The 26,943-nt window shown below is 44.4% G+C and overlaps 1 protein-coding gene across 1 annotated transcript in view; it reads right to left on the bottom strand.

Moving 5' to 3' along the window:
- Nucleotides 1–18,500, bottom strand: part of PRELP (proline and arginine rich end leucine rich repeat protein) — a 34,896-nt gene extending 16,396 nt beyond the window's left edge. The window contains exon 1 of the mRNA XM_063119215.1: nt 18,278–18,500. The gene's annotated coding sequence lies outside the window, so the exon portion shown is untranslated. The remainder of the gene's footprint in view (nt 1–18,277) is intronic.
- Nucleotides 18,501–26,943: the final 8,443 nt, after the last annotated feature.

Genomic DNA, 26,943 nt, shown 5'->3' with positions numbered 1-26,943 from the left:
AAATCATAACTAGATACAACAACATGTCTTTGAGAGGCCGAACTCTGGACATGCTCAAAGGCACCCTGTCCTGATATCGGTTTTCTCAGAAACTGAGGGAAGCACACACACAGCCTTCACCCTTAAGAGGTAGGTAGGAAAGGAGGAAAGGGAAGCACTCTGTGCATGCCCAGTAACAGGCTTGGTGAAGGGGGCAAGTGCTACTGATGGAGCACTTTGTGGGTGAGAGGCAGTCCCAGCAGGACTTGGCCAGAGTTGTGCGTGTCCACTGACAGCCGCTTGCCTCCCCTCCTTGGCAATGCTACTCCTCGATTCTGTGTCGAGCAGCTTCAGCCACAGAGGAGGAAAGTGCCTCTCAGAGGACATGGGCACCCGAGGGCTGTCAAAGGCATGCTGGGAGGTGTATGTAGTACTGGCATCACGATCTCTCAGTCCTAACCCACTAAATGACTTTCCCCAACTGCCACTAACTATGCCCACCATTCCATTCTAGCCTTAGCTGTCAGTCATTCCTCCATTCACTCTTCTGTTTCAATAGCCTTGGGTGGGAGGGAAGATTTATCAGGCTGTGGCAGCTATCATCTGGAAGTGGCTTGCCATCCTGGGCCTGAAGGGAGAGTTCCTGGGTTGACTGCCTCAGTTACTAGGCCACACTGGGAGCAGAAGGGAAGGAGGTCTCAGCTCTGGGCAAAAGGCATTCTGGGAGTTGTGGTTTTTATTTTCTGTGGAGATGAAAATCATGATGCCAACTTCAATATGGCCTTGGCCAGGCACTGAGGGAAAGAGAGAGAGAGAGAGAGAAGAAACTAATTTAATTTGTTTTAAAGTTACCTCACAGGCCTAGGACATGGCTACCTTGTGGGGTTGTCATGAGGATAAGAGACCGGGGGAAGTGAATTTAATTTATTTAAAGGTTAACTCACAGGCCTAGCACTGGCATGCTACTTTAAGATGGTGGATCCGCTTCCTTACTATATGTTATTCACATATCTGGGCAATGCCGGGTATATTTTGGAAACATATTTTTAGGTTTGCATCTTTTTTAGCTGGTAGAAAGGATGTTGTGTGTCCTGATTGTTTTCGAAGTTTAGATGGCTGCTCCGACCAAGGCATGATGGGAGGTGTAGGCTTTTCAGGTAAAACAAAAAATGTGGTTTATCACAAAGCTCTAATTTAAAATACAGTTCTTATTAACACAGTTTTCCATTTATTTTAACAAAACTAACTCAACCAAACTAAAGAAACCAACCAACCTAAAGATGAATAAGTTGCATAGAAATTTATTATATATCAATGTTATGAACATTATTCATGGACCCTAGCAATGCCAGGCATATCAGCTAGTAATAAATAAATCTAGCCTTGGTCTTTCTTTGAAAGTTTGTCCAGAGTCCCTTTGTAGAGTCACATTGAGCCTTGGGCCATGTCTTGATGGTGGCGCATCTGCGCCATGAGGCCTCAACCTCCCGCATTGGTGCTCCTTCCCGTTATCTGCACAGCAAGGAGAGCAAATGCGGGCTTTGAAACCTAGCACCCCGTTCCTCCCCCTCCATTTTTTTAATATTTACCTGTAAATGCAGAGCTCCATATTTACAGATAATTGTTGAAAAGCAGGAATGCGCTTTCAAGCTATTCGATTCGAAAGTAAGCCTACCAAACTCAAGGGAGTTTGTTCTCAGTTATTTCTACATTTTTCTACATTTTCTTTGACTGCTGGTCCATGGAGGCATGAAGGTGGCCCAGCTGGCCCACCCCCTCCCCTGTCCAGCCGATGACGACCAATCAGGGGTCACCGTCAGCTGGGGCACACCTTTGCTGCAGCTCTGAAGTAAGGCAACAGATGGCAGATGTCGCCTCACTCCAAGATAAAGAAGTCGGGGTAAGTGCCTGACTTTTTTACACCAGAGCTTTGGGGGTTTGCCCCTGGATGTCTTCGCGATGGCGGCTGCATCATATAGATGACCTGCCACCACTGCGGATCCACCCTTGTCAAGATGCACCCTTGGTTGAGGGTACATGGGCATTCTTGGTATTTTCCTTCATCCAATCTGGTGCCCTCTAGATGTGTTGGACCACTCTTCCGAGCATGAGGTGGGAGGCGATGGGAACACAAGAACATGAGAAGAGTCCTACTGGATCAGACTGAGGGTCCAACTAGTCCAGCACTCTGTTCTCACAGCGGCCACCAACTGTTGACCAGGGACCCGTGAGCAGGACATGGTGCAACAGCCCCTTCCCACCCATGTTCCCCAGCAACTGGTGTATATAGGCTTACTGCCTCAGATACTGGAAGTAGCACATAGCCACCAGGACTAGGAGCCATTGGTAGCCCTCTCCTCCAGGACTTTATCCAACCCCCTTTTAAAGCCAGCCAAATTGTAGTCCAACACATCAGGAGCGGGCCCCCTTGGGGAAGGCTGACATGAAGCTGATTTTGAATGCCTTTATTAGCACCGCAGGGCAAAAAACAATCTGGGGCTTCCTGTCAGAGGTATCAGATGTTTTTATTTGAACAGCAGGAAAATGGAGGGGTGGTGGTGGCAAACAATGATCAAAATGTTGCCTTAAACAAAAAGCAATTAACAAAATATCACTGAATCAGGTGGGACAAATCTCATTACTGGCATGTCAGTACTGACTCATGTTAGAAGTAGGGAAGCTTGAGGATTTTGTTCCACATATATATATATATATATATATATATATATATATATATATATATCAAACTGATCAGATGTATACTTCTCTGACTAATATGCAGAATGCAGTTGTCCTTCAGTCTTCATGCTTCTCTGAATTTTATGATACAGTTCTTGGCTCAAAATTCAGCCCCGAATTCATAAAAAATACATCTTCAGGTTAAAATGCACAGAAAAACATGTATTTTGTGAAAAATCCATTAAAATAATGGGAAACTTTCATGCATTTTTTAAAAAATTGCAGATTGATGAAGAAATGGGATGGATCAGACTTTTGAATGAATACATGCAAAATTGACACAGACTGGAAATAGATGGACTAAGTTAGAATTATTTTGGAAAGATTAGATAGAAAAGAATTTATTTATTTATTACATTTTGATACTGCCCAATAGCTGAAGCTCTCTGGGCGGTTCACAAATGGCACTGTATATTTTCAAAAATAGTTTCAGCCAACTCCAAAGGCCTTTCTACACCTCCCGGCATTCTGGGAGGGAGGGGGGAGGATCTCGCGATATTCTGCTCACAAGGTCCTCCCCTTTGTCCACACACGCATGTGACATTCCAGGAGGAAGGAGGGATGTCACACCTGCCGTTTTCTTTCTTCTTTTTAACAGAAGATGAGTGCACTTGCACTCCAACAAAAATGTGAGTACAAAAACACACACAATGATCCCGCTCGTCCCCCCGCCCCCGTTGGACACAAAGTGCCTGAAGACCTCTATGCCCCATACCCGTTTCCCGCCTCCTCGTGTTTACTCGCAAGGAGGCGAGATGAAGCTGTGATGGGAGCCCACACCTCCCACGGTCTCAGGACGATTCCAAGACCGTGGGCAGAACAGGGTTTTCCCAGGGACAAAGGTATTTAAATACGACAAAGGTATTTTTTTTAAAAAAAAAAAAAAAAACCTCCCGCTTCCCCCACCCCACCCTCGATGGACACAGAGCTCCTGCGGAGCTCCATGCCCCATGCTCGGTTACTCGCGAGGAGCCAGGACGAAACTGGGATGGCGACCCACACCTCCCGCGGTCTCGGGATGATCCCAAGACCGCAGGAAAAAACAGGATAGAAGTGTAGGGCCATATCCTGCGGAAAGGGAGGGATCATCCGTCCCTGCTCCCGGGATCCAATGTGCATCATTTGGGTTAGACAGGGTGATCCCCAGGATATTGCCCTGTCTAGCCATGTCCTTAGTTTAGTGGATAACATGCTTGCAATTACAAGCTGCATTCATGATAATACCTAGGTATGGTATTATGACAATGGCATTTATGGAATTTAACAGAAAATGACCTCCTTCAAACAGAATTGTTAAGTCAGCAGACTGGCTTCTGGAAAGAGATAGCCGTGCTTTAAATGCTAAAGTCAATTCAGCAGAGCTGTGAGAGATATTTCCATAAGATTACATGATGATGCGACAGTCTGTACAAAGCATCTTGTTCTCTCTTAGACGAGGAAGGTGGACACCTGTTCATCACTGAAAAATGAGGACAAAAGAGGGCACAGATTTGCTTTAAATTGGCATATACTAATTTATATGTATAGATGTAAATTTAGAAATAATTACGAGAATTTAAATAGAAATACAAAACATCTCATGGTGGGTGTGACCAGGTGACTGATTTGTATGCCCACTTACATGGTCTTCTGTCCAGATGCTAACTATTGATGGTCAACCCCATCCAAAAACTGTCTCCTGGCAGCCTTCAAAAAGAGGACTGTTCTCTGTAAAGTAAGACAGATGGCTACTCTAAGACAAGCCATTAGACTCCCATTCTATATTGTGACCTTTGTTTTAAAAAAGAAAAAGAAGCAAACAGCCTTACTCTGTGCTTTTTTTTCTTGCTGCAGTGACGTGGGTCGAAATGACTGGCGGAACTATCTGGCCATATAGGCCTGGAAGCTACTAGCATATTACAACTCCTTGCTGTGTAGTACTGTAATACCTGCAGCTGTCACTGCAAACATAGTGCAATGGTGTGGAAATGTTCGGAGCAATACATTAAATGGTGTGTTGGGAAATGTTCAACGCAGCGCATTAAAGGCTTCCTGAGGTTTATGTGTGTCTCTCGTGAACTTAACGTATGTGGGGAAAGCCATAGATAAAACTTTCTATAAGAAAGTTCTGACAACCCCCTTCTTCTTTTCAAACCATCCTCAGAAGAGATTATGAAATAAAAGTGCTTAATCCTGCCTCCAGAAATCGTTTTCCCTCCTGAAATGTCTTTCACACACAGCTGTTTACACCCCTGGGTTCCAGATTCCTGTTTGCAAGATGAGCACATCTCAAGGACATCGGTGGGGATAAAAACAACCTGGGTCTAGCAGGGCTAGGGTTAACCAGTTCCTTTACTCCAGTCCTTCCACCTCCTGAGGGTGCTTTGCAAGACAGAAATGGTGATTTGGGAAAAGGTTACATGAAGGAACTTGTCCCCCGCCCAATACTGGCATTTGCTCAAATCTTTGGGAGAGGCTTTTCTCTCTATCCCACCACCACCAGAAGAGCATTTAGTGATTTCACAGGAGACACCCAGAGATACTCAAAGAACGCCTTGCTCCAGGATATCAAGCTGGCCCCTGCCCTTGTTGCCTGGCCAAAACATTCTTATTCCAAAAAGCTTATGGTCTGGCTGACTCCCAAACCTTGCTGTCCAATGTTATGCTAATGATGATTTGCTGTGCTATTTTTGCTGGTTTTAGCTCATTATATGATTGTTCTTAATCATGGCATTAATCTCATTGTGAGTTGGAAAGGCAGGATAGAAATGTAACCCTGCATCATGCAGCTCTCTTTCTAGAGTTCAACTGTTTTTAACCCTGAGGAGTTATGGAAGAAGGGCTGGATCTGAGAGGGGAGAGGTTCTGTGGAGACTGTGGCCTTAGCTAGACCTACCTGACAGTCTGTGATGGAGGAGGGAAGATCTCGCGTTGCGATTAATGTGAGATCCCTCCTCCGTTTACACGTGAGGCACGACGACCTCAGGAACAGAGGCATCCGCCTGCCATTTTTTAATTTTTAAAGAAAGAGGAGTGCACGAATGGTCGTGCGCAAAGGTAGATGCTTTTTTAAAAAATACTTAAGTTCCTGGCTCCGTGCGAGGAATCGTGCAGAGCTGGGTCAAACCGCGGTAACGGGCCCGAGACTGCGGAAAAAGTGGGCCCAAAGGGGAGGTGGAGGGTGAGATCCCGGGGCAAGGGAGGGGCGATCCCTCCCTGATTCCAGAATCCCCTGTGCATCATGTGGACACACAGGGACTATCCCAGGGTTGGCCCCGGGATTTCGCCAAGTCTAGCTAAGGGCTGTGAGTAGAGAAAAGGAGACAAAGATTATGAAGAATGTTTCTGAGGAAACTGAGAAGATTGAGAGAGAAAGGCCACAGCTAGAACTAAGGTTTATCCTGGGATCATCCAGGGTTTATTTTTTTATTTTTTTATTTATCATACTTATACCCCGCTCCTCAGCCAAAAAAGGCTCTCGGAGCGGCTTACACTTAGCAAAAAAGACAGGGTTCACCCCTGCCTGACCACTGGATCCCCTGTGTGTCACCTAGATGAACAGGTTTGATCCCTGGACGATCCAGGGATAAACCTTAGGTCTAGCTATGGCCAAAGACAGAAAAGGGAGGTCCTGTAGAGGATGACAGACCATGCATTAGAGCTTCTCCATACAGGGCTTATATTGTGTGATCAAGATTGGTTGCTCGTGGAAGTTTGTGGGTCCTTTACATGATGTCATCAACCTCCAGGGCCCCTCCCATGGTTTATGACCCTTATCCCACTTTTTAAAAAAGATTGGAGATAAACAATAAGGGACATTATTCCTATCTATTGGCTGTGTGAAATAACAACATAGCACTATAGTCACAGCACCATCTAGTGGCTGTAGAATGAAACATATAGAAACATATAGAACTTGCTGAGAACGGAAGTCCTAGATTGCAAACCACATGTCTGCCTGTGTAAAGGAGATGATCTTAATCCCACAAAACCTATCTTTTTGGATTGTATAACTGTTGGATTCCCTGCCCTCCATTTTATTGTTTAGAGGCTTGTTTTAAATGGTTTATTCATTTAAACCATTTGTTTTGCTTCTTGACCCCCTTCCCCCTTCCTTGTTAAAGAAATTCTAGTTCTTGTTTTATTCGTTTCTCACTATTCCCCCCCCTTCCTTGTCTGAGCCCTGTTCAGGAAACATGGGCCCTGGTGGGCTGGAGGTGCACTAGTTCGGGGTCAGCATTTTTCTCCCTCACCTATTCCAGTACTGTATGAACCCAGGGCCCAAAGTTTCCACCGCCCCACAGGGTTGCTGGTAGGGAAAGTGTGGTTACATAAATATTGTAATTAATAAGTAAAGTAATAAAACATGTCATTTATTATTGTTAAATCCCCACAGCTCACACCAGATTACTTGTGCAAGTTCACTCAAGCAAAAGAAGCTGATTAACTCTGACCCCTCCTCCTAGTCTTGAAACGGCCTATCCAAACCACCTAGCTGGTTGTGGATTTCCTTTGAGGGCTGTTTATGGGTCCGCTGTAACTTAATGTCTTTTTATTGTTATTTCAAAGTGGGTAATTGTATGTTTATTTTCGATGGGCTTTTCTTGTCCTTGTATTTAACTGATTTGTAAGCCACCTCAAGCATTGGAAAGCTGAGGTAAAAATGATTTTTAACGAATACATCTTTACATTTAGATACAAAATCTGCCTATTTTTCATATATATGCAGGATGCTCTAGTATTGTGGGTCTGCTACACAATAATTTTCAGAACTTAATTGATATTAGCAAAGTTGTTAGATCTGGAATCAAAGCAAGGAAACTGGCATTAAACCAGCATTAAACCTCCAGGCATTTGGAGGACATGCAGATACAAATTTGGTACGTATTGCCAACACAGTAAAAAAACAACCAAGACTGCACCTATTATTAAATGAGAACATAATATGGAGGGTATGTAAAGACAAATTTCCTTTTATGGCTCCAAGTTCGGAAGAATCAGGTTGCAGGGCATCTGTGTATTTTCTGAACCATGCCATCAAAACTAGCGCTGTCAAGTGGCTACAGCAGTTTATTCTATCACATGCTATTTAGATGTTATGTCAAGTGCATGGAGGCTGCGGACGGCGGAGCAAGCATGGCCAATTCTTCCCCAATGCCCACAAATGGGTTGAGTTTATCCCAAATGTATGAATATGTCCTAGGAATGGGATTGAGCTGAGCATTTTCAAAGGAACTTCACTACTGAAAATTCTGAAATCTTTCCACGTGACAGATATCCTGCACTGATAATCGCAAAGCAACCTCTGGCCTCAACCTGTCCCCAAGCCCAAATGCCATGTGCCAGTGGTCCCATGTCTGCAGGGACCTCTGCCCATATATCTCAAAGCATGGAGACTCTGAATGCAGGAGCCCTACTGTTTATTTTTCAAGGTGAAAGATAATGTGCACAGCGCCTACATGTGTTGGGCTGTAGAAATGTGCAGTTGTGAGTTCCAAAATGTGAAGGTCAGGTGCAACAAGGAAGCAGGGCATGTGGACAGAAGCCTCTTAAAGAATAAAACTATTTTTTCCAGCATCTTGAGATTAGTTCGCTCTGATCCTTAGTCTATTTAGATTGTGTGCATGTCATCTAAGCACCATTGTCAATGAATGTCATCAAACCCGGGGCAGGGGGAATCACATTTCCTGACCGTCGCTTTGCCTCCTGCTTCTGTCCCACAATAGGGATGAGCAGCTTCCTCTTTCTTCACATGGGGAAGAAAGAGAAAGCAAACAGTGACCATGTGGCCCATTCCATGGGCATTTTTATCCCACAGTTACTCTTGCACATAGCAGGAAATGGCAGCAAGCATTGTTACAGCCAAAAAAGTCAGATTTTCTGGGACTTATTTTGTGATGGAAAAAAGAGCAGAAAGAGCAGGAGACACGTGGGAGGATCGCTGCATTGTCAAAATGTCCTGTGACAAACCGTGAGAGGCCAGTCGCGAGCGTGCCATAAAATGCTTGTCTGATGACACTCAATAATATGTGAATTATAGCTGTAGATTCTTCAACCATTTGGAATCATCCATGAATTAGACTCTTCATGCTCAAACATGGCTCGCTCTTATGTGGAATAGTTTGCGCCTGTGTTGAGCGGGATGATTCCCAGCAGAGTTGACAAACCTTGGTGTGTTTAATTTCATTACCAGCCCAGCAAACACCTAGGAGTCATGCTGCCAGTGATATCATGTACATAACCAGCCAGCTTCTCCAATAGACAACTCTTGCCCATTAACAAACAGCACTATATGGCTGTCAAGTTCCTATTTGGTCTGTGCTGAGGAAATGTCAACCGCATTAAGCTAACAAGCAAACACAGGACCAACAGTAGACAGAGACAGAAGTCAAAAAGTCTGTCTGAAAACCTTTCGGGAAATGGTGAGACCTGTCAGTAAGCAACCCTGGGTACACTTTCTCCAGTGACAGCAGATGCTTTCCTATGAAACGCCCCCCTCTTATTTTCATATGATGGTCTGGCAGCTTCCAGATTTGTTGTTACATCATCAAATAATCCCATTCCCAAATTCACACACACACACACACACACACACACACACACACACACTGCAAGATCTCCTGTCTGAGGCTGAAGAAGAGACTAGGGCAGGGGGGAAGAACTTGTACCACAGGACTGTTGACATATTGCATTAGCGGAAAGCTTGGCTCCCTTTGACATATTTTGGCTGAGCCGGCTCATCACATTCCTGAGCATCGGAGTAACTGACTTTTTCCATAAAGAGATTCTGTACCTTATCCCCTCCCCTGTATTTGCTGCCATCTGCTTCATTTTAACCCTAGAACTCTTTGGTTCCTGCTACGTCCAATCAAAGTGATGGCATTCGGGGTGGGGAGGTGGGGTGAGGAGACAGAGAAGGTTGGAGTGAACATTAATCCCAGTCAAAAATGGTTGAGAATTAGACTCAGCAGAGACATATTAAAGTTTTGTTTTCCCCTTTCTCATGTGAACTGTGGGCAGAAGAAAAATAGTGAACATCTCAGGACCAAAACAGACATTTCTTTAAATTCATATCTAGCAGCTATATCTCCGCCCCCCCCCCCCCGCCGCCATTTTTGCACTAGAGTAAATGTGTGTGGTTGATCCAGATCAGGACCCTAGAGTAAGGGGTGGGGTGGGGGTTAAGATCTAGAGCAAGGCTCCCTGCACCTCTTCTAGAGTAAAAATGAAATAAGTCATAGCTAGATATGGATTTAAAGTCATGTCTGATTTGGCTCTCCAAGGATTTTTTCATCAAAATGAACTTTTCTAAGAGACTCTAGTCTATCCCCCCACCACCAAATTAGAATCACCACCTTTTCATTTTAACTCCCCTCTCATTGTTCCACTGGATCTTTTCTTGTAAGAGCGAATTAATATAGATCTGGAACTGTGGCTCACTCTGGAGGTGAATAAATAGCATGCAAAATGTGAACATTTCATCTGGGGGGTTTCCCCTAGAGGCATTAGTTATAAAAGAGTTGCCAATCTGTTTTGAATTAGCTTAGAACTTTATAGTTTCTGATGATGTAGTCTGTGACTATGTCATTTATTTCTATATTTATATAGTTGGGCTTTTTCAAGAATACAATACGTATTTGTCTACTAGTTTAGCACTGAAATAACATTTTATGAGCTGAGCAAACAAATTATAAAGGACAAATGGCAACATTAAAAATGAGAAGACTGGAAATAAGTGAACTTTATATATACTAAACCCATTCAAATGAAATCCAGAGCAAGTCATGCCTAAATCCTACTGCTATCAGGAGTGGCCATAAGTAGCCCTTGGGCTGGATCTACCCTCAAGACAATTTTATCTGGTCCTGGTGACTATACCAAAATTTTATGAAGGTATCCCAAAAGGTTTGGCTACTGCTTCAATATTGATGAAAAGAATGTTATAAGGAAAACAACAACAATAACAAGAGAGCCATATTGGCCATAAGAAAAATCCCCAAATCCACTCAATATAATACCTTTATTAAGCCAACTCAAAGATCGCAAAATATATGCAAACATTTTAAGAAACAAAAGTATGTTATATGTTAGACATCTCTGTGTGTGTGTGTGTGTGTGTGTGTGTTTGTGTGTGTTCATACTATGTAATCTCTTGCCTAAGAACATGTGCTACATAACTATGAAGCCCTTACTACAAGATGATACGAACTTTATCATGGAGTCTGAGCAGGACAGCACCATATCGTTCAAGCCCCCAGACCATTATCTGGGGTGGCCCCTAAGTATATCAAAGGTGTCCATCCTTGGCCTAAATCAATGGGCTCTAAGCATTTGATTTTTGGTTTAATGTAAAAGCATTGAATAACTACTTTTCCTAGATTCTTCCATTATCAAAAATAGTTAATATTTTTAAGATTCTCAGAGGCTTATATGTCTGACTTTGAAAAGTCAGATTTCTTTATTTTCTAAAGATGGCCTAAATATTCAAATGACTTCTTAAATGATTTTACAGAGGTTTCCTTCTAAGGAGAGAACATTAGTAATGTTAGTTGTGCATTCAGCTTCACTCTGGATCTGTTCTGGGTTCTGGCACAGGCCAGATCTACACCAAGCAGACACAACACTATGAAAGCACTTTGAAAACGTGTATATGGAATGTGTCATGAGCCCCAACAGTTGTCAGTGATCTTCAGTACTGTTATAAAGGAGTACTGTAGATCCTGCCCAGGAGAATGGGCATGGGGGTGCAGGGAAGACTTCTGGTGAGATTGTCTCCCAGCCGGTTCCCAGCATCTGCAGTTGGCCATGCCTATTTCACATGAATAACAGACATCATGGAGGCTGGTTGACACTGAATCTACAGGGTGGCATCATGAAACATTCCTATGCCTTGCAGTGAGCTCTGTGCACAGAGATCTATGGCACAAAAATAGCTCAGGGCAAGGCAAGGCTCCCAAGCAAATTCAATTTCAAACACCTTCCATGCCATTTGTTCTTTGTATGAAATTTGAAATGGAACTTAGTTACTCATAAGGAGGTGTATGTATTTCATTTTTCTTGAGGAGGGAGACATTGTGATGGGAGGCCCATTTGGAAATTCCTGTCCAACTTTCAATCCTCCTTGGGTGGTTGGAGAAATTGGGGTTTTTTTTCTGCATCAGTTCCCCATCAGTCAAATGGATATGTTAAATCATCTCCTCACAGAGTCATTCTGAGTACAAATGAGAAACATACTGTAAAATACAATTTTATCATCATCATCATCATCATCATCATCATCATCATCATCTTATAACTGTGCCATAGTTTGAAAATCTGCCTTTAGTTGGCTAGTATTTTTGTAAATTATAAATTTATACACCTTTTCTATTGTGGAATAAAATAGAAATATGCGCTAAATAGCAGTGTGAATGATATGATAGGCCATTCCCAGGGAAGATTTTAAAAATGGCAAAGTTGCTTAAAATAATTTTAAGGAAGCACAGTATTATTTGGGTGGGTGTGGAGCTTCCAGACAAGAGTTTTATTGTGCAACCGCCCTGTCTCATTCATGGAATTTTATAACATTGTATTCCATTTGTAACTCTCTTGTGTTTTCCTTCTGCTGCTTCCTTCTTTTTTCTTACCACCAAAAATCTGTTAAGGTGAGAATAGTGGAATAACTGCCCAATGCATTCTGATTGGTACTGCTTGCAGCCCTCCATCTGGAAGCTCTCTGGGATACAGTCTGGTGCACACACCCATGCTCACTTTGTGAAGAGAAGCCAAGCTAGAGCAGAAGCAGTTTAAACAAACTGAGATGAAGCAGAATGCATTCACCACAATCCATACTTCTCTTCCCTTTCGAGCTTGCTGTGCCCAGCTGGTAAGCTAATAGAAGTGGGAATTACCAAGGCTGGAACTACACTACTGCTTTAACGTGCTTTATAGCAGTTTTGACAACTATTGGGGCCCAGGACACACGCCATATACAGTTGTCAGAACTGTTATAAAGTGCTTTAAAGCAGTAGTGTAGATCCGGCCCACGTCATATGAATGAGAAGATACTTCTTGTTCAAGTGCTCTTCTCTCAGTTTCAGGATGGGTAGGTGCTATCTTCTTGCTCTCAAGTCCAGAAAATAGCAGCCAGGCCCCATTCTCTTGCCTTGCTTTGTAGTGATGATGGCTACAAAGTCTGAATAGGGGTGGTATGCTATATAGTGCCATGACTGAAAAGGAAACATAAAGTGTAAAAAAACAAAGAAAGACCGGGTAACCATAAGGCAAGAAGAAGAAAACTGTGTAGGAGATGTACTTTAGCTACAGGTTTGACTATTATAAATGCTGCTTTTGACAGGCTAATCATGCCATGACTCTAAACCCCGTTAATCCAGTGGAATTTATTTCTATATAATGTGTTTCAGTTGAGTAAAGTTGGTGCACTGGATTGAATGTTGGATTAATACCAAAGAGACTTCAAATTTCTATCTGTCCATGGAGTTCACAGGGCCAGTCATTATCATTCAACATAGGCTACCTCATAGGGTTGTTGAAAGGATAAAAGGGAATAATCGCCGTATACCCCAATCTGGGCTCCTTGGAGGAAGGGCATGATACAAATGTGACTCATAATAGAGGCCTAGGGCTAAACAACATGTTATGGCACCACCAGACCTATGTCTTTAAGCTCAATTTTGCCCAGTTGTATTAGGAGTACAGCGCGATGTAAGTCCAAAGGGGACAGGGGGCAGAAACTTCCATCCGCCCTGTAGCCTGTGTCCCCCCCCCAAGTCATCTTCCTCCCAGCTGGCTGGAGGGAGTGGAGTGGCCACTTCTGCATTTCCAAAAAAGATAAAATATACCACCAATGAAAGAGGACATTGGTTTGAATAAAATGTGCATACGCTATATGTATAGGTACAAACAGAGAAATAATTGCTTTAATTAATCAGAAATACATCTCACTTTAATAGGGAAGACTGTGACCTATGTGCCTGCTGAGTCTGCCAACCAGGTGCTAAGTGTGGATGGGCAACTTCAAAACCCCTTCCTCCTCTCCCTTCTTAGGGGTCTTTTACCAGACTTGGACTCAACAACTTTTCAAATGGAGGCCACTTTCAAATAGAGGTGAACTGTCTCTGACAGCCCTTCAAGCAGAGGACTGTCCTCTGTAAAGGCCACCATACAGGAAGGGGCTGCTCAGTTGACGATATCAGCCAAGTGAACACATGAAACTGCCTTATACCAAATCCATCCATCAATCTAACTCAATATTGTCTACAACTGCTTTCAGACAGAAGTCTTTCCTAACCTACCAGGAAATGCTGGGAACTGAACCTGAGACCTTCTGCATGCCAAGCATGGACCCCACCACTGAGCTATAGCCCCTCCAATTTTCAGCATCCACCTACCCTCTAAACTGCAACCTCAATTCCATTTTACCCACGGGACCTTGCTGTCATATATAGTTAGAAATTAAGATGATAGCCTGGGTAGGGCTTCTAGTGGCCAAGGACTGGGGTTCATCATTCAATCAGTATAGATTCTGGACTCTGGCCATAACACTCAGGCCTTGGCTGTCTGCTTCCATACCTCTTTTGCCTTCCAGTGTTTATATGAGTCATAGTCCTTCTTTCCCAGTCTATGATAAAAACATTCACATTCTGGAGAGAGAGACAGAGAGAGAGCAACCACAAACCAAACTTGTTATGAAGCCAAAGTAAAGACTACAAATTCCATGTGCTTGTCTAATACGTATAATCAATTTCCATTTGAAGAAGTTTATATATTTTACTGAGTCGTTTAAATTTCTCCCTATCAGAATAAGCTGTCAATGGACAATCTTGTTGTGCTCCCCATCGTATAATGGCTGCAATACAGTCCATGTACGGTGTACCTGGACTTAATAGCAGCACCTTGGTAAAATAGTCTGTCAAAGGCTCTTTCTCTGCCATCTCCAAAAGATATTGAAGAATAGAGAGAGGTAATGCTGAAGACTATGTCACGCCACACAAGTATTGAAAAGTCAAGCAAGAGGAGCCATCATACCATTAAGTAATCCAAATTATTTTGGGGGCTGATAAAGGAAAGAGCCACAGTCCTTTTCTGAAAGAATGAGCTTTCTGCTCATGCATATAGATAGGGTGTTTCCTGTACAGAAAGCATCTGGAATCAACTGGCTGTTTGATTCCTATTATATTGCCAACACACACACACACACACACACACACACACACACACACACACGGAGAGAGAGAGAGAGAGAGAGAGAGAGAGAGAGAGAGGCCTTTGATTAATGTTTGTGCTCTTTTTCAACCCTTAGGGCTCACTTTATGTCTCCTGCAGCTATACTTCTTAAGTATAGATTTCAACAACAGCAAGCAAGCATCATGCATGTATTTGTTGCATATAAAGTTACCATCCAGAGTGCACAAATATGGTAGAAAATCTCTCTTTTGTCTTTTCTCCAGTCAGCTTTCACAATATAAAATGGGAACTGGTGAAAATTCAAGACAGCTGCACCTTCAGTATCTCCTGGTACTTCCGACAGACACTGCAGTTTCCACTGAGATCTTATGTCTAATTGGGAATTTCTTGCTCTCTTGGACAGGCATTGTAGCATACACAATTTGGGAGTGCAGGACACATCCTGCAACAAACGTAGGTCCTTTTTTACCCTTGGGCAAATCCCATAGCTTAGTTCTGAAACCCAGCAATTTTTGCACTAGTCTCCATCAGCCGCTTGAGCCTATGAAGGTTTAAGCAATAACAGGCAATGCTGAAATAGGTCACCTGAACCCCTAAATAAAAGCTACCTAATGAAAACTAGTGGTGGTATAGTGGTTAGAGTGTTGAACTGGGACATGGGAGATCTGAATTCTAGTCCCCACTTTGCCATGAGGTTCACTGGGTGACTTTGGGCCACTAACTGGGGCCTCATCTACACCAAGCAGGATATTGCACTATGAAAGCAGTATGAAATAGGGATGTGCTCCGCTTCTAATCGGACCGGAGAAGCAGTAGCGGAGCGGGGGGCTTCGCCTGCCCTTAAGGCGGAGGCGAAGAGGATTGGGGGGCCGGCGGAGCGTGGCGAAGAGGATCGAGGTGAAGGCGGATCCTTCGCCTCGATCCGGAGCTCTGCCGGAAAGGTAAGTGGGGTTTACCAGGCCCTGCCACTGTCGCTGTCGCCCATGCGGCGACGGCAGCAGGGCCCGGTAACGCCCTCCGCCCTCCTCTCCCTTACCTGCCTCCTGAGTGTTGCTGGTGGAGCGCTCAACAACAACAAATAACAATAACGAACACTTTCATATAGCACATTTCAGGTGTTCAAACGCAATAGCCTTGTAAAGTAGGTCAGTATTATCAACTCCACCCACCACCCCCATCTTGCAATGGCTCAGTCTGAGTAAACAGTGGTTTGCCTTTGGCTACCTAGTGAGTTTGTGACCGAGATGAGATTTAGAACAGCTCACACTGTGAGCCAGTATAGCATACCAGCTACTTTTGATATTTGGCCATTCCTATAGGCCTGTTATTTTTGCCACTGACTTTGCACCACAGATACCTTTGGGATTTACTTGGTTCCATTTCTTGGATCACTCTTTGCCAGTCACAAAGAACAGATGAGGCTTTCCAAAGCACTAACTCTCCAGCTCCTATATTTCGAATACATTTGCACTGTCTGTAATTCTACTGCTCAAACTCTCCCTTCTCCCCAGGGGATGAGTGACTGTATAAACCCACAATTGCTTATGTTCTTGTTATCCATTCTCCCTCTTTTCACAGTGGAAGGAAAGGCTCCAGACCTCCCCCCCCCCACTCCCCGCCTTCTGTATATCTAATCTCTGACAAAATCACATGAGTTGGATTCTATTCCAGTGGGAAGGGCGATACACATGCCGCATGAAAACAGATCTCCCCCACCCTTGGCAGGCACATGACTTTCTAAACCCATCAAGAATGGAGGTGCTGCTGATTACAGGGGTGGGAGTGGGGGGACCGGCATTGTCTCATAAGCCTACTTCAGTAGGCTTTTCTTTCAGTGCAATGAGCAAACTTTTAAATGTTGCTCAGGTTCCTAAGGAAATCTCTGGGTCTCAATGGGAGCAGGTCTTAGTCACCCCACCCAACCTATTTATTTAGGGAAGGGTTGGGAGAAAACACATTTCAAAAGTATATATGATATGAGCCCTGGGGATTCAAACTGAGTTATCTATGTAGTTCTCTCTCCCCACCCCATCTCCACAAGAAAAGATAGTAATGAATAGCATATGGATCTGAGGCATCTGAAATGGGCTGCCAGATAGATTCCTCTGACCCCTTTGATCAATCATATCAAATACATGCCTCTGATGATCTAGGGCTGTGTTCCCTAAGGAACTGTGAATTCAGTCCTTATATCTGAAACCGAATCATATAAAGACTAAGGATGCAACCCTATGTCTACAAACCTGACAGCAAGCCCCATTCAACTGAATGGGACTTACTCCTGTGTAGGATTATGCTGTAAGTAACTTTCCTCAAGTTTACATTGGGAAGTTGGTGATAAAGGCCATGGTTCAAGGCTATCTTTCTACAGACCATGACTTGGTAGTAAAATGTATTGAAATCAGTGGGGCATGGTTCCAAGTAGTTAACATTGGTGAGCATCCTATGCATGAAGTTCAATGGGACTTACTCCCACATAAAGTGTATAGGATTTAAGACAGAGTCTTTTAAATCCCATCAATCACTGTATGTGCTATCACCTTTTAAGTGTTTAAAAACTTTTGAGGACTGGAGCTGGGGATCTAGCTTCTGAGTATATATGATTCCTCCCTTCTGAAAATCAGCTGGTTGTGACAACAGAGAATGCAGTACACTGTTTCACCATAGACTTAAATTTTCCACCTCCCAGTAATGAAAAGAATGTGTATTCCTTCCCTCTAAGAAAAAATGAAGACCACAAGATTTTCTCAGATATCAGTGTGTGACAAAGAATGGAATCTTCATTTACTAACTATTCCAAAACTCTTTCCCACACCAAGACCATTTACAACTGTGATTCAAAACACCAAACAAATGCTTTTTATACAGTACAAGTAGAATGAACAGATGCTGCTTAGAAGAGAAAAGGATACACATTCCTTTCTTAAGAGTAAAATTCGTGCTCTTGGAATCTGTCTCCCTTTACCCACACCCCTCTCTAAAGTCTTGATTCTGTCTCTTCAGTGACTCCATATTACTGCCGGTGAGCCATCTGAATTACTCATCTTGCTTTTCCATGTGTGGGCTTGAAGCCTAAGAGATATATGTGGGTGGGTGCAACGCATGGATGAAAAGGGGGTTCCCTAAATTCTGCTGCCATGGAAACAGCTTCAGCATTCCAGCCACTACTGTCACATGCAATGACTCCCCCCTCCTCATTTGCTTGACAATACTCTTGTGACCACCCAAAATAAAAGCAGCCTTTGAAGAACCAGGCATGAAATACCTGTTGAATGACATGAGAAAGATGGTAGATAGGAAAAGGTCCCATATAACCACTGTTTAAGGAAAAGGTGCCTTCTAGATTTTTGCTAGGTGAGGACATTCCCAAGTAGGACACATGGCCAGGGCTTACCTGTTGCCACCTGTCCTTCCTCCTGCCTGTGTGTTTTAATTTCCAGGACTCTTCCTCCCCCTCTTCCTCGTCTTCCTCCTCCTCCTCTTTCTCCTCACTCCAGTCCGGTTCTGATACAAATGAGCCTCCTCCAAGCTGTGCGTGTTTTCTCTGGTTCTGTTCCTCAGAGATTCTCTCAGAGAGGGTGGGTGGGAGCGAGGGAAGGAGGAGAAAGTCACAACAATAACGTCTTTCTCTGGCAGCCAAACTCCTCAGCATTTAATCCACACACACACACACACACACACACATGTCCTCCTGCCTGCCTGCTGAAAGACTCGTGTGTAATAACATTTCCTTCTGCCGGGGCAAGAGAGCACCTCGCCAGTGTTATTAAACAAATCACATTTAAACAAAAGAAAAAAACCCAAAAAACTTTCACTCTCTATAAGCACACTATCATCTCCCAATATTATGGTAAATCAGTGTGTCTAGAAGGAACGTCAGCCAAACTCAAGAGGCAATAAATGCTGTTTTTTCTGTTTTAAAATGAACGGCAGTATGCCATATGCCTTTCTAAATGTAGTTGATTCATTGACTGTCTTGATCTTCCTTTGTGCTACCATTATTAATATTGACAATGTCAGGATTTGCCTGCTCGACTGTTAAAAATCCCCCCCTCCCTGGGACCTTGTCAGTTTAAGGGTCAAAGGCTGCCATGGGAGACAATTATAGTGACAGTTAATGCTCCTACATGAAGAGCTTTTCTACATGAGGCATTTATTGTGGCTTGTGATTCCTTACTCAGGATTATTTACGGGTTCTTTAGACGATGATGTGATCCTCCAGTTCTGCTTCTGTTTTTTAAGAGCACTTTCTTGGGTGGGGTGGTTAGAGTGCAGAAAATGAAAGCGAAAGATTTGCCTGTCTATTTCCATTAGTCTGCTATAGCATGGTGCCACCTAGAGGCTATATAGTGGGAAAGCAGGAAAAGAAAAGCATTTTGTGCAGAACTCAGATCTTAGTTCTGCAATGAAAATGAAAAGTAGATACAGTAATTAACAGCTGCATGTAGAAAAGCTCAAAAGGTCCAGTGGCCCAGACTTTCATAAACTGCAATGCAATGTGCCACTAAAAATCTGCATGTGGTTGAATGCAGGGCTTTGAGGCATAGATTCCCACTCTGGCTTGTCAGAGGAGAGACAGGCTAGAATTCCTAGTTTGCACATCACAGCAAAATACCCAAGAATGAAGGTTTCAGTGAAACCAACAGGTCACCATGCACCATCATGCAGTCCCATTCGCAATAACCCAGATTTTGTTTTTAATTCTGGATTATTCTGATGTGTGAACTAGGCCACTGAGTTCAATCCCATGCAGATTTACATGGGAATAAAGGCCTTTACTTCTGAGTAAACAGAAGTACTTTTGTGAAGAGAAGTAAATTCTGTGTTTAGGATTGCACTGTAAATTTATTTATTTATTATTTTATTTATTTATTTAAATCACCCTGAATAATCATGCTTGGAATTGCACTGTTACTAAGGGCTTTACTAGACCTACCTTAAAATCTGGGAGTGTGGAGGGGCGAGCCCGCACTGCAACTAGCGCGGGCTGTCGCTCTAATCCACACAGGCTAAAGGAAAGCCCCATCATGTCTGCCATTTTTTAATATTTTTTAATGTTTTTATTTTTTTTAAAGGGCTGGGTGTGCAGGAGCACACAAGAGCCAAAGGTAAGGTTGTTTGTTTTTTTTAAAAAAAGGTTTCCCCGCTCCCCCCTATCTCCCTCCTGGCCCTGATCTCCCCCCCTGGCCGCAATTTCCCCCCCTGGCCATGATCTCTCCTCCTGCCCTGTGTGTGGCTTCTTCCAGCTACGTGTGAGTAAGCCGTGTAGCAGGGAAAAGACGTGGAACACTGGACACACAGGGGTGAGCCCGGGTATCAGCCAGGGCTAAACCCTGGTCTAGCAAAGCCCAAAGAGACTAATTGTAAATCTGTGTTAAAAAATACTGTAATCCACACTGAAGGCCTGTTAGAGATTATGGCTCTTTTCACATAGTTTTTAGTTGTCACTCATTTGTTCAAGGGGATCCAATCCAGGCATTTTTCTTCAAGGCATGATGATGTTTTTATAATTATAACAACCCCACCCCCCATCGCCAGCCCCGGTGAGGATTGCAACTAAACTCAGAGGGAACGGGCAGAAGATGGCAGCATCCCTGCTAATAAAAAAAAGTGCTGGCGTTGCCTGCCTGTGAGTCCTGGCTGTATTACACCACTGTTCACATCTGTCTTTTACACTGCACCTGATTTGCAAAGTGGTTCACAACATAGAATGACACTCAGGCAGAACAAAATCTTACAAAAATATCAAAATGCTGACAACAGTCACATAAAACCAAAGATCAGATCAGTATCAAAATCAGCAATAAAACCGATAACCCAGTAGTGAAATGATTTAAGAGCAGCTTAACACATTAGCTCACCCAAGGGCCATTTGAAATAAAAGCAGGTCTTGACTAAGCTTCTTCTAAAGACCAGGAAGAAGGGATCTGGCAAGTACTTCTTGGGTGGAAGGTCTAATAGATGGGTGCTTCCAATGTACATGTTTGATCTAAGGGTGTCCTCAGCCCAGCATTTTATTATGCACTCGTTACTGGGCAATCATGGATTTTTGCGGGTCCTATTCATGTTATCGGCTCTGTCCCATGTGCCTCCCACCCCTTCCAGCCTTCCTTCTGAGACAAAAAAAAAAGACCCTGGTAAACCCGAATTGTGTTTGAGATGGAATTTGCCACTATCTCCAGCACAATCAAAATGGCCTACTGAATGGGCCACATGCACATTGTTTACTTCCTCTTTCAAAAGAGGAAGTAATAAGGGACAAATGCGTGGGCGGAGAAGTGACAATAAGGAAAAACAATTCCCCTCCGGGTGATGATGCTCTAATGAAGGGGCCTGCATAGCAATGGTGGTCTCTGTTCATAATGAGGCATCTGCCCCATTTCTGGAGGTGAGAAGAAAAATCAAAGGATGGAAGGCCTGACGGAATCTTGATACGCTGCCACAGAAGTCAACACTTGTGAAGGTTAGAAGTATCATCAAGGATGGAATTTGATTGCTGCCAAATGGAAAAATACACAAAGTCAACAGAGAATGAAGATTCTATTTTTCAGCACGAATCTTTTAATTGTTTCAATTATATAAATGTCAGAGGATGATAGAGTAATTTGGGTAAATCACCCACTACATTGCTCACTGATTCTCTGTGCATGATGCTGTCCACATAAAAGTAAAGCAAAATGAAACCATCAGGCAAAACTCTTGTTATTACAATGCAATTGGCACAATAGCAATGAAGCACAATAGCAATGAAGCTCACATCAGTTTCCAGTAACACTAGATGCCCTTGTTAAGAGAGCCCCTTATTTCAGAAATTATTTCATTGAAATTAATTTGGAATTATAGCTGTCCACCCACCTTCTCTCTCTGTCTGTCACACGCACACACACACACTCATTAAAACGCCATAATGCTGCATAAAATAAGTGGGTATCTTGCACTTCAAAATTAGGATTGACATTTTGATACATCAATTTGAGATCGCATCCAATAATACATTAGATGAATGTTTGCTTTGTGTAGTCACATATTAGAAAAGGAGTACCAACTCAAATTCCAGTTCTTGCAAAGTTTTAAATACATGGTTTGGAAAGCACGCAAATTGGTTGCTTTGCAAAAAAAAAAAAATTAAAAAAAAAAATCTTGACTACAAGAAATATTTATAGCCATGTCCTGAATGATACATCTTGGAGCGTTGTCCAAATGCAGTCCCATTGATTTGCAGTGGAAAGAGCACCCATGGCTCTAACAAGTTACCAAGAAACTACAGCAATAACTGCAGCTGTGATTTATTTATTTATTTATTTATTTTTATTGCATTTTTATACCACCCAGTAGCCAAAGCTCCCTGGGCAGTTCACAAACATGGACAGACGATGTTGCTCTTAAGGCATCCATTTTGTACACACAGAGCACTTTGCTGCCAATGGTGAATCATTTTCTGGACTCAGCCTACTTTAGAAGGAATTGTCATTGGGACACCCTGAACTCAGATGGAACAATGTATTGGCCCTTTTGCCATTTTCACACAGTCCAGCATTTTACTGGAGGGCTCATACAGGGATAAGATTGAGGATAGGGAAACTGGAGTGCTGGTATCCATCTTTCTCATCTGCTCACAGCAAATGTTCCTTCTTTGCAGGGTAAATATAGCCCTTAAATATAACCAGGGGAACATGGACTGGCTGGTAGTGCAGAGCAGCTGGCTCCCTGAGAGAAGGGATTGCTGTGTCAATGAGCTTTCTCTCCTTTTCTTGTATGCATCATTTTCAAATCTAGCTCCCTGGCCCTAATGAGCTCTCTGGCACTTTCTCTTCAAGGAAACTGAAAGACATTCCTGTGGGATTGTCCGTGAAGCTTTATATAACTGGTGCCCCATTGGCTTTGATGATTTTCCCAAAGCACTGGAATGATCTCCTTCTGTCGGCTCCTTTCCTCTCCTCCTCTTTAGGGCTAATTTCCTTACTAGGCAAGCTGCTGTAGGAGGCAGTCCTTGCCAACCATTGGATCTGTTTCTTTCACTGAGCTTGTGCAAGCTCATGAACTATCAGGTTCATGCTAAGCCCAGCTCAGAAGAGACACTGGCTCATAGAAACACTTCTGATTCTTCTGAGTAGTGCAAGAATGGCCAACTCAAGTGAGAATGGGTCCAGGCCAGAGGGGGGTGATTGTAAGAGAGAGTGTGACTGTGTGCATGTATCAGTGAGTGAGGGATTGTGCCAGGACTGCATCTTTATCCAGAAGCATGTCCAATTGAATTCAGTGGGGCCTACTCCCAGTGGGGCCACTGTTTGCATCCGCTCACTTGATGTACTCTGGGAAAAGCACAGAAATACAAGGCATCAGTTAACTACATTTTTATTCTGCCCTTTCTCGAAGGAGTTCAAGATGCTCCTATTTCATCCTCACAACAACCCTGCGAGGTAGGTTAGGCTGAGAGAGATAGAGTGGCCGAAAGTCACCCAGTGAGCTTCATATCTGAGTGGGGATTTGAAACTGGGGCTGTGTGGCAGTGCCAAAGAGGGCTCAATGATACTTTGTTGCTCAATGGCCCACAAAAGCCCGGAGCTAGCCCTGCATGTTACCTTCTCAAGTGGGAAGGAGACTCAGTCCTATGGGTTCCATGCTCGTTAGATGGAAACCCCAAATCTTGGAGGCTTCAGAATATCCAACGCCCTGGTGGGCTGCTGCTGGCAGGGCAAGGGGAGCGATGGAAGAGATTTTCGCCTCTCCATCCTCCTGTTTGTGCATTTTCCTCTAGATGGGCCTCTGTGCTTGTCTGGAGTAGTTGGACTGCCAGGGATGGGGATGGGGCTAGAGAGGCCATAGGAAACATTGTATCCTAGCCTTTCCTCTCCTCCATACAAACTGGAATGCCCCCTTTCAGACCTCTCTGAGGTCCTGCAAGGCGGCTTTTTCAACCTTGGAAAGCAGACAGTGATTATTTCCACGTGGCTGCAAGGGGGAAGGGGAGGTGCAGGGGGAGGGATTGGATTCTGGACATCCCCCCTTCTGAGGTTGTAGCAGTGTTTACAGCCTTGGAGGGGGGACTCTGCTGAATGTTGTGGTTGCTGAGATGCCCTCCGGGACCATAAGATTGCTTAGGCAACAGCTAGACCTAAGGCTTATCCTGGGATCATCCAGGGTCCGTCCCTGCCTGAGCACTGGATCCCCTGTGTGTCACCTAGATGAACAGGTTTGACCCCTGGACGATCCAGGGATAAACCTTAGGTCTAGTTATGGCCTTAGTCTAGACTCTAAAGTTCCCTAACTGCACCACTGGCTGCTGTGCTTAGGATTGCAACAATGAATTTTTTGCCTAGACTGGGTTATAAAGGCTGGAATGGGTAAAAAAAAAAAAAAACTTTTGCTGAGGGCAGTTACAAAACAGATGCTGTACTTTAGCCATGCAACAGAATCAAATGGTAACGTGTGTCCTGGAATTTTCTATTTTTGGCTCTGTGTGTGTGAGAGAGAGAGGGGGGGGAGGGAGGGAGGTTATGTGTTAATACTTCATGCACTCATAGGATCTACACTACTACTTTATAATGGTATTGAAGTGCACTGACAACTGTTGGGGCCCATGACACATTCCACACACCACTTTCAAACTGTTTTCATAGGCCCTTTCTACACCATCCATTTTTCAAAGAATCATCCCTGGATCATCCCTGTGCATCGAAATGACACACAGAGGATCTTGAGAGCAGGGAGGGATGATCCCTCCATTTCCCCAGGATGACTGAGGGCCTTGCTAGACCTACCTGTTAATCCGGTGAGGAGAAGGAGCGAGGCCACGCTGCAGCTAGTGTGGGCCGTTGCCCCTTTCTACACATAAGACGTGACGGGGTAAGGGAAAGCCCTGTCGCGTCGGCCATTTTTAAAATAACTTAAAGGGGTCATGTGTGCAGGAGTGCACCGATAAGGTAAGTCTTTTTTTAAAAAAGGTTCCCCGCTCCCCCCTGCCCCCGATTCCCCCCAATGTCTGATGCCCCTTGCTCACCCCCCGCTCGCCCATCCGCTCGCTTTCCCCCTCGCTCGCCCGTCCGCTCACTCGCCCCCCTCGCTCGCCCGTCCACCCCCCCCACTCACCATGTCCACCCCAGCTAGCCATGTCCCCCCGCTCGCCTGTCCTCCACCCCCCCGCTCACCATGTCCACCCCCCGCTCACCTGTCCACCCCCCCCCGCTCACCATGTCCACCCCCCGCTCACCTGTCCACCCCCCCCCGCTTGCCATGTCCACCACCCCACTCACCTGTCCAGCACCCCTCACCTGTCCAGCCCCCGCTCACCATGTCCACCCCACGCTCGCTCACCCACTTGCCATGTCCGATGCCCCCTCCACACACCCCGTCCGTGATCTCCCCCCCCCCCGCCTGATGGAGTGCTGTGCCCAGTGTGCGGCTTCTCTTAGCTACTCACGACTAAGTGAGCAGCTGGGAAAAGCCACAGAACTAGCTAGACCTAGGCCACAAGCGGATCCAGTTATCCCGGGTCAAGGGAGGGTTTAGCCTGGCCTGACTCTGGGATCCCCTGCGTGTCGTCTGCACGCACAGCAGGGAGCCTGGGCCTCGCACCGGGCTAAACCCTCATCTGGGAAGGCCCTGAGATGTCAGTTATCCCGGTTTTACCTGCAGTCCCAGGATGATCCCAAGGGGTCGTCAGAGGGAAGGAGCTGGGATGGGGGGATTCCAGGGCCCTCGGGGTCGGACCTTTTTTTTTTACCTTAATCTTTGTCTTTCTCTTTAAAAAAAATGGCGGCTGCGATGGGTGCAACGCCTGTGACATCGCACAGCCCATGTGAACTGAGGGCGATGATCCTGGAAGCGGGTAAGCCTGGGATCATCCCTCTCCCACCCTCTATTCTCGTAGGTGTAGAAAGGGCCACTGGTTTATATCCTGTTTGGTGTAGATCTGGCCTCTCTCACACAATTCCACCACACACACACACACACACACACCACCTCCCCACTTCACTCTTTCACACACACACAGGTTCCCACTCTGCTCTTCAGCTGTACTATGCAATGAAAAATTAAGGATGGGCAGAAGACTAGATGGAAAAGCGAGTGGAGGGAAAGGCATGCTGTGGTTAAGGTGACCATATGAAAAGGAGGACAGGGCTCCTGTATCTTTAACAGTTATATTGAAAAGGGGATTTCAGCAGGTGTCCTTTGTATATATGGAGAACCTGGTGAAATTTCCCCTTCATCACAGCAGTTAAAGCTGCAGGTGCCCTGCCCTTTTTTGTATCTGGTCACTCTAGTATAGCTCCTGCACTTTAACTGTGGTGATGAAGAGGGGATTTCATGAGGTTCCCCATATATACGAATGACACCTGCCGAAACTCACTTTTCTATGCAACTGTTAAAGATACAGGAGCCCTGTCCTCCTTTTCATATGGTCACCCTAATGCTATGCTCTTCTAATGCCAACCCCACCACCACCACACCACCACACACACACACTTCTGTTCTCTAGCTTTCCAATACTGCACTGGAAAAAAATCCCTATAGCAGGGTCTAAGAGCACATAAGAGTAGGAAGAAACACAGAGAGGCCACTTTACATTCTGAGGCCTGCTTGAAAGGCTCCTTCCCCCCAGGGGTCTTTTCCCAGTTGCATTCTCACATTCTCCGTTGCTTAGTTTTTTGTTGTTACTTTGCTGCTGGGCAGGCACTATCTGCCTTTGCAGCTGCTGAAGCTCCGTCACTCACTGCAGGAGGTCCGTCACTCACTACTGCTGCTCCTGCTTGCAGACTTTCTGCGCAGGAATGCACATTCTTTGAGGTCTTTTTCCTCCCTGGCCTAGTATAGCTCCTGCAGCTTTAACTGTTGTGATGAAGAGGAAATTTCACCAGATTCTCCATATATACAAATAGCACCTGCTGAAACTCCCTTTTCTATGCAACTGTTAAAGATACAGGAGCCCTGTCCTCCTTTTCATATGGTCACCCTAGATGTCATGGAATGCTGCTTGAGTATGCCCCATAAAAAAGCTGGATATAAATATATATTTCTGGTTGTTATTTTAATAATGTATTTGTTTTTATATCTTTTAAG

This window comes from Elgaria multicarinata, chromosome 1 (assembly GCF_023053635.1).
Source record: "Elgaria multicarinata webbii isolate HBS135686 ecotype San Diego chromosome 1, rElgMul1.1.pri, whole genome shotgun sequence".
Lineage (NCBI taxonomy): Eukaryota > Metazoa > Chordata > Lepidosauria > Squamata > Anguidae > Elgaria > Elgaria multicarinata.
This window is presented reverse-complemented; position numbering and strand designations above follow the sequence as displayed.